This window comes from Nomascus leucogenys, chromosome 8, assembly GCF_006542625.1.
Source record: "Nomascus leucogenys isolate Asia chromosome 8, Asia_NLE_v1, whole genome shotgun sequence".
NCBI lineage: Eukaryota > Metazoa > Chordata > Mammalia > Primates > Hylobatidae > Nomascus > Nomascus leucogenys.
In genome coordinates, this window is record NC_044388.1 from 54,139,187 (window position 1) to 54,148,487 (window position 9,301).

General features: G+C 44.5%; 1 pseudogene; it reads right to left on the minus strand.

The window, feature by feature from the left end:
• Positions 1 to 3,321: 3,321 nt before the first annotated feature.
• On the minus strand, positions 3,322 to 3,687 carry LOC100586745 (annotated as a pseudogene).
• Positions 3,688 to 9,301: the final 5,614 nt, after the last annotated feature.

The following is a 9,301-nucleotide window of genomic DNA, read 5'->3' on the forward strand; positions in this document are numbered from 1 at the left end:
GTGAAGGAAAGTGGTCATCTGCAAGCCAGAGGATACAGCAGGAGAAGGGGTCTGGAGAGAGAGACTGGGGTGCGCACAGGACCTCCCATCTTTGGTCACTGCTGTGTCCTGCGGGCAGCTCAGCTTCTGGCTTCCCTGGGAAACTGCCCCATAGCCACCTAGAAAAAAATGAATTATCTCCCCTCTTCATCGCTGCCTCCCTTCATAGGTGGGTTAGAATCACAGGACACCACAGCTGGAAGGAAGCTTAGCAACGGTAAGTCAGCCCCTCTGTGGCAGAGAAGGGGACACCCACGGTCACTTGCACAAGGTCTGAGCTGTCAGTGGCAGAATCAAGACTCTCAGACCCAGAGTCCCAGGAGACAGCCAAGGACGTGTTCTCAATGTTTTGATGACTTTCTCGTCACCAAGACACTCATGTCTGATTTCTCTCCCCGTGGACCCCACGTTTTAAAAGATTTTCATTCACCAAACAACTGCATTTATTAAGTAATAATTTATTCATTTTCCCATTTTTAAAATTAATCAAAGATATATGTAACTGCCAGCCTGAGAGCCAGAGTCGCTGATCAGCAGGAATAACCCTTATTACCACCATGGGTTGATTTAATTACTGCCAAAAGCAAAGAAACTTGACATTTTAGATAGCCTGAACAGCTTCATTGTGCGAAAGTGGAGGTTTTCCATTACACTTAGTGAAATATTCAAAATAGCTCCCAGACCCTGGTCAATAATTCATGGCACCCTTGGCCTCCAGGGACCCCTGTTGGGAACCACCGCACCATATCATGTATGCAGAAGGTAAGATGTAAAGGGAATCTCACTGTCCTAGAGTCTCAGCAGCAAACTGTTAAGGGATTTGTAGCCTGGATCCAGTCAGGAGCCTTGGAAAAACCACTCAGTCTTCTCTGAGCCTCAGGTTTCCCATCAGTAAGGTGGGAATAAGATATCAGTCAGGGTTTGTAGTTGCAAACAACAGAAGTAAACTCTGCTTATATTAAGGATAAAATAATGTATTAAAAGGATACTGGGAAAAATAGCTTGGCAGTTCCTCCGCAAGTTAAACATAGAATCACTGTATGACCCAGCAATTCCATTCCTAGGTCTATACCCGAAAGAATGGAAAATAGGTCTCCAAACAAAAACTAGTACATGAATATTCATAGCGGCTGTATTCATAATCACCAAAAGCTGGACACAACCCACTGTCCATCCACAAACGAATGGGTGAACAAAATGTAATATATCCATGCAATGGGATATTGTTTGGCCATAGAAAGGACTGAAGCTCTGACACATGTTACAACGTGCATGGGCCTTGAAAACATTCAAGGAAAGAGGTCAGACCACATAATGTATGATCCCATTCATATCAAACATCCAGAAAGGGAAAATCCATGGAGACAGAATGCACTAGTGGTTGCAAGGGACCGTGTGGGGAAGGGAGGAAGGAAAGCGGCTGCTTCATGGGTGCAGGGTTTCCATTTGGGTGATGAAGTTCTAGAACTAGCTAGTGGTGATGGCTGCACAACATTGAGAAAGTATTTAATGTCACTGGATTGTACACATGATGTCTGGCAAGTCGCAGAGTGGCTGGGTGTGTGGGAACCATGCCCGTGACCGGTCCTCAGGGACACTGCTGCTGCAGCCGCTGAGGGTCCTAGTTGCTGGGTGCTGCACCTGCACTGCTGACCCAGGGTCTCCATGGCCTGCAGCTGTGCTAGCTGCCTGAGAGAGGGCCTTAGGGGCCCCTGAGACTCTGGGCAAATGCATCTGATTGGCTGCCTCACATCCCAGGTTACACTGTAAGGAAGGCTGAGGAAGCAAGTCGCTGGCATTTTTATCTTCTGCTGTGGGAGTCAGTCTCTGCCTCCCACTGAGACACAGGAGGGGGAATTCTCCTAAACACAGGAAGGCGGCAGAGAGGTGCTTCAGGACCACCAGCGTGTGCAGAGTTAATGCCTGCTTCAAAGACAGAAGAGAACCCATCTGAGGCGTGTGGTGCATGGGGATGTGCAGGAAATGTTAAGACAGGGGCAGATCACGAAGTCAATAGACGGGCAGATCACGAAGTCAATAGACGGGCAGATCACGAAGTCAATAGACGGGCAGATCACGAAGTCAATAGACAGGGGCAGATCACGAAGTCAATAGACGGGCAGATCACAAAGTCAATATTGCTCTCTAAAAGTGCTTCATGGGTGGCAACTTTCCCTCCCCTCTTCAGCCTCCTCTGAACGCCCCCACCACTGCCACCACACAAAAACTTATTATTCAGAGACAATTCCTCTCTCACCTTTCCTATCTAGATGTTTCTAAACTTTGAACAAGATGATAATCGCAGCTGGTCGTTTGTCTAGCAGACACTAATCCTTGCCTCTGGGCTCTGTGATGTGCTTTGCAGTTTAGCACAAGGACCCTGCTGCTGTCCACTTAGAAACCCAATAATGGTGAGACGGTGCTCAGGAGCGGGCTGGAGCTGTGGGGACCTGGTCTGCCCTCTGCGCTAGGTGACAAAGCCCCTGTCTTCTGTTTGGCCACGATCCCCATGGTACCATTCACAGCCCCTCCCAGCTGGGTGTGAGGGTGGGACGCTTTGGAAGGTCTTGCCTCTAATCTCCTATACAGACAATTCCAGAAGTAAATAGAAGCAAAATAGGATGCGAGTTAAGTGTTCTTTTGTTTTTGTTTTTTTTTTAAAGGGTAAATTTTGATATAATTTTAAAATTTCACAGAAGTTGCAAATATAGTACAAAGAGCCCCATATACTGTTCACCCAGATTCAACAATTGTTCAACATTTTATGCCATTTGCTTTTTCACTCCTCTCTCTTCCTCCTCCTCCCTTTTATCTCCTTCTCCCTCCCCCCACAGTCTGTGCCATTTTACCTCTAAGTGCTCCAGTGTGTATTTCCCAAAAACAAAGACCATCTTGTAGATGACCACAGTGTAATTATCAAAATCCGGAGACTTAACACTGATACAATATTATTACCTTAATCCTCAGCCCGTAATCAAAGCTCACCAATTGCCCAGTAATGCCCACTATAGCTTTTTGGAGATTTTCAAGATGTCGATTTCTGGTTTAATTTCACTGTGGTCAGAGAACATGCTCCCCAAAATGTCAACCTTTTGAGATTTACTACATCTTATTTTCTTGTTCCTCCCTCGTCGCCTCAGCACACCAGCTGCCTCCTTCTGGAAGTTTCCCTGGACTCTCTCCCACTCAGGCATAGCTGAGAGGTCAGTTGAAGACCTGGGGGAGTTTCTACACAGGTTTTAGGGCTCCCCGCTTGCTCCTTTCTTTTTTTAAGTCTTTTCATTTTTATTACTCAGAAAGTTTCATTTTTTGTTTAGCTTTCTGACCCCGTGCTTGTGCCTTCAACACTTTCACAACAATTTTCTGCTCCTCGATAAGGAAAGCACAAACACATTTAGCACACATGGAACCACCACAGGCCCTGCGGACATGTTTCTTTGTTTTGGACAATCTCATAAGAACTTTAGGTCTTATAGCACGAACCCCTCGAAGTCTGCCAGGGCACGCGCCACATGCAGATTTTGGTGCTTTCCCAACCTTCTTGGTATAAAGGTAAACAATTCCATTACCAGGGGTTCGGGGCAGCCTAGTTTTGGTAGAGGCTGTATTTTAGGAAAGCCTACGACAGTATGTCAAACGCCAGGCCATTCTGAGTGCCTGCAGACAACATCCCCGGAAGCACTCCTTTGCTCCTTTCCACCTGGCGTTTCCCCCCTCATTTTCCAGCCATTTAGGAATCCCTTCTCATCTGATGAGCCCTCAAGGCAGTGAGAGAGGCTGTACTTTCCATATCGGCCCCAGTGGAAAGTCAGGCAAATCCTTACCCCTTACAGATGGACACTCTTCCAGTTTCTGCCTGTTCTTCTCCACTTTCCAATAGTTCTTTAAGAAACTTCAAATAGTTTAACTATTTGAAGAACTATTTAAAGAAGAACTATTTATTAAATAGTTTCTTAACTATTTGAAGAACTATTTAACTGAAGAACTATTTGCCTTCAAATAGAAAACATTTTTTTGTCCAGTGTTTATACATCAACACACACACACAGACACACACACACACACGTGCACAGACACATATAATTAGGAATGCATCTTGTTTGTGTCTCATTCTGTAATATGTTACTGTCACTCAAAATAGTACAAACTCGACCCTAATATGACAACTTTTAATTTTGATTGGATTCGCCAGATTCAATTGTTTATCTGATTTCATTATATCATGATTTCTCCTTAACATTCATGAAAAGGTCTTTTGGGGACTTAATGTAAGTGACAACAGAATTCAGTGTGATGAAACCAAACATATATGAAATGAACCAGATGCCATATGCTTAAACCTATGAATATGTCAACCAGCAATTCACTGGCGCATAAATGTGCAAATGAGGAAACGTTGTTCAAACACTTCAGCTTGTATTTTACAAAACAGTGTTTAAATATTTGACATAGTTTAGTAATATTTTAGAAAAATGGCCTACTAGTCTGGATGATGTATGTGTTTGCTGGGGTTACTATAAGGAAGTTACACACACTGGGGGCATAAACAGCAGAAGATTATTGTTGCGTAGTCATGGATCCTGAAAGTCCATGATCAAAGTGTCAGGTTTGGATTCTCCTGCAGCCTCTCTCCTTGACTTGCAGACTTCCCTCTCTACATGTCCGTATCCTAATTGCCTCTTTTTTTAACATTTATTTTAAGTTCCTGGGTACAAATGCAGGTTTGTCACACAGGTAAACTTGTATCATGAAGGTTTGTTGTACAGATTATCTCATCACCCAGGTATATTAAGCCTAGTGCCCATTCATTATTTTTCCTGATCCTCTCCCTCCTCCTACCCTCCACTCTCTGATAGGCCCCAGTGTGCGTTATTCCCCTCTATGTGTCCATGTGTTCTCATCATTGAGCTCCCACTTACAAGTGAGAATATGTGGTATTTGGTTTTCTGTTCCTGTGTTAGTTCGCTTAGGATAATGGCCTCCAGCTCCATCCATGTTCCTGCAAAGGGCATGATCTTGTTCTTTTTATGGCTGCATAGTATTCGACGGTGTCTGTGTACCACATTTTCTTTATCTGATCTACCATTAATGAGCGTTTAGGTTGATTCCATGTCTTTGCTATTGTGAATAGTGCTGCAATGAATATACGCATGCACACAAATGATTTTAGATTAGGACAGACCGTCATGGCCTCATTTTAACTTAACCACCCCTGTAAAGACTTCAGAAGATCAGGACTTCAACAATGAATTTGGGAGGACACAACCCAACCCATAACAGATGGACAGTCTCTCCCCCTGCCTGCCTTTGGTATATTAACTCATATTTTACCTAAGAGTGGAGTGGACTCTATCTTAGAAAGCGTGGAGGCTGTGCCCTGGAGAGCCAAACTCTGACCAGAAAACCCATTCAGAGGTGCTGGAGATTCTAGGGGTGCTCCTCACACCCTGTGTCCGGGTGGTTCCCTTGCCCCAGGAGGCAAAGGTGCAGGATGAACTCTGGCATGCTTCCATGCACTATCTCTTAGGACCGGCTCATTCTTAATCTGACCAACATCTGCTTTACATTTGTTTTTTCTACTTAAAAATATTAGCAATCATGGTCAGGTGCAGTGACTCATGCCTGTAATCCCAGCACTTTGGGAGGCCAAGGTAGGCAGATCACTTGAGGTCAGGTGTTTGAGACCAGCCTGGCCAACACAGAGAAACCCGATCTCTACTAAAACTACAAACATTAGCTGGACGTGGTGGCAGGTGCCTGAAATCCCAGCTACTCAAGTTGCAGTGAGTCAAGATCATGCCATTGCACTCCAGCCTGGGTGGCAGAGGGAGACTCTGTGTCAAAAAAAAAAAAAAAATTATAATCATGGACATGGTAACCAATCAAATGCCACAAAATAACTTATAATGAAAAGACCCCATATTCCATCATTAAAAAATTACATAGTGGGGTGTATTTAATGTAGCATACATTTGAATGAACTCTCTTTTTTCCCAGCTTTATTGAAGTGTTATTAACAAAACATGTTTACATTTATGGCGAACAACGTGATGTTTTGATATACGTATACATTGTGAAATAATTACCACAATCAAGCCAATTAACACATCTACCACCTCACATACCTGTCATGTTTTGTGGAAGGAACATTTAAGATCTACTCTCTTAGCAATTCTTTTTTCTTTTTTTTTGAGATGGAGTCTCACTCTGTTGCCTGGGCTGGAGTGCAGTGGCACCATCTCGGCTCACTGCAAGCTCCGCCCCCCGGGTTCACACAATTCACCTGCCACAGCCTCCCAAGTAGCTGAGACTACAGGCGCCCGCCACCACGCCCGGTTAATTTTTTGTATTTTTAGTAGAGACAGGATTTCACTGTGTTAGCCAGGATGGTCTGGATCTCCTAACCTTGTGATCCGCTGGCCTCGGCCTCCCAAAGTGCTAGGATTACAGGCGTGAGCCACCGCACCCGGCCTCTCTCAGCAAGTTTTAAGAACACAATACATTGTTATTAACTATACCCACCATGATGTACGATAGGTCTCCAGAGCTCACTCCTCCTGTCTAACTGAAACTTCACACCCTTTGACCAGCATTTCCCCATTCTCACCCCCGGGCACTGGTAACCACTGTCCTACTCTCTGCCTCTATAAAGTTCAACTTTTTTACACTCCACATATGAGATCATGCAGTATTTGTCTTTCTGAGTCTAGTTTATTTCACTTAGAATAATGTCCTCCAGGTTCATTCAGGTTGTTGGAAATTTTTTTTTAAGGCTGAGTAGTATTCTGTTGTGTTAGTGAGGATGTGGAGTACCTATATCACATGTGTGCATATACCACATTTTCTTTATCCATTCATCCATCAGTGGACACTTAGAGGTTGATGGCATGTCTTGGCTACTCTGAATAATAATGCAACAAATGTGGACATACAGATATTTCTTCTAGATACTGATTTCATTCCTTTGGATATATCCCCAGTAGTGGGATTGCTGGATCACGTGGTAGTTCTATTTTTAATTTTTTGAGGAACCTCTAAATTGTTTTCCATAATGACTTGTCTAACTTACATTCCCACCAACAGTACAAGGGTTCCTCTTTCTCCACATCCTCACCGACACCTGTCTTTGGTCTTTTTGATAAAAGCCTTTCTCAAGGTGTTAGGTGATACCTCATTTTAATTTGTAGTTCCCTGATGATTAGTGATGTTGAGCATTTTTTCATAAACCTGTTGGTCATTTGTATGTTTCATTTGAGAAATGTCCATTTAGGTTATTTGTCCATTTTTGATCAAGTTATTTGCTTTCTTGCTGTTGAGTTGTTTGAGTTCCCTATATATTTTGGACATTAACCCCATATAGGATACATGGTTTGCACATATCTTATTCCATTCGGCAGGCTGTCTCTCCACTCTGTTGTTTCCTTTGCTGGGCAGAAGCTTTTTAGTTTGATGCAATCCCACCTGTGTTTGCTTTTGTTGCCTGTGCTTTGGTATCATGTCTAAAAAATCATCGTCAAGGCTAATACCAATAAGCTTTTTCCCTATGTTTTCTCAAAATGGATTGAAGACTTAAACATAAAACCTGAAACTGTAAAGCCACTTTCCATCATTTTAATCAGTCCCTGGCAAATACCTACAACTCAGTTGCCCCACTTGTCACTCTCATGCTTGCCTGGAAAAATCCCTCCCCTGGTGTCTGCATCTCTGCACCCACCCACATGTGTGAACTCAAACAGCCTGGAGACAAAGCCCAACCAATGCCACTGTGTGTCACTCTGCATTGCTGACTGGACCCCAGTGGCCCCTAATTATTGCCAGCCAATCCCACTGCAGTTTATTAATCAGCTGGCTCCTCCCTTTCCTGGATACCAGCTCATACTCCTCTGTCCTGGAGCCTCCAATGCTCCTTCCTCCTGCTCTCACTCGAGGGGAGCTGGGTCCCGTTCCCAACTTACCTGGGACATGGAAGCCGTCAGAAGAGAGTGCCTTTATGCCCCCGTACCTCACCTCCTGTTTCCTAGACAAGTCACTGGGTGTCTACCAGAGCTTGTGCCCCCTTCATCTATCCCAGGATTTCACTCAGCCCTTGTCCCCTTTAATAAGGCTGATATGTCCACACTTTGAAACTGCTCGGCCTAAAGAGGGTGAGGCTGTGCTTTGACGCAGTGAGAATTTCCTAAGCAGCCTCCTCTGGCCTCCTGTGGGGTTTGCAAGGGAAGCCTGAGCAGGAAACCCCAGGCACCAGAGGGACATACAGCAGCTATTTTCAGTAAAATGCCATTGCCTGACAGCTTAATTGCAAGCTGAAAAAAAAAAATTAACAAATAAAACCCTAACCTCCTTTTTTATGCTTAATTCCATTCCTAGTGACCTTCTTTGATGGAAATAGAGAAATTCTGTTGTTGTATTGAAAAGTATCAAATTTCCCACATGTGCATTTCAGCTTCTCAGAACTCATGGTTGCCATGGGCTCTGGTGCGAGCTTATCTGTCCATGGCCCACACAATGTCCAATGTCATGTCATGGGACCCCTGCCACTTTGTGACATAAAATGTAAGAACACTGAATGCTACTGGCTGGGCATGGTGGCTCACGCCTGTCATCCTAGCACTTTGGGAGGCCGAGGCGGGCAGATCACAAGGTCCGGAGATAGAGATCATCCTGGCTAACACAATGAAACCCTGTCTCTACTAAAAATACAAAAAAATTAGCCAGGTGTAGTGGCAGGCGCCTGTTGTCCCAGCTACTCGGGAGGCTGAGGCAGGAGAATTGCTTGAACCCAGGAGGCAGACATTGCAGTGAGCCAACATCCTGCCATTGGACTCCAGCCTGGGTGACAGAGTGACACTCTGTCAAACAAACAAAAAACAAAACAAAAAACACTTAATGCTACTTTGAGGCTGACATAGACAATATGCGTTTCCCTGCCACGAGCCAGCCTACATTTGGCTGTGCCAAGGTAGAGGGCAGGAGTTTGCCTGGAGTAGGCAATAGTGTGGGAACCATCAGGAAAGCCACCCCCTGGTCTGCAGGGGACTGTTCTGTGACTGAAGAGCTTACGGGAAAGGTCAATGTTGACTCAAGGTTAACTTAGGTCATTCAGTGTGTTTTGACTGAGAGTTTATCACATATTGGGTGCAGTCCTAGGCAAATGGAGGTGGTGTCACTGTCAACAAGGATGTCACAGCCCTGCTCTCATGTTGCTTATATGCCAGTGGGAGGGAAACATGAAGACAGTTAAGCAGGCAAATAACTATGTGCA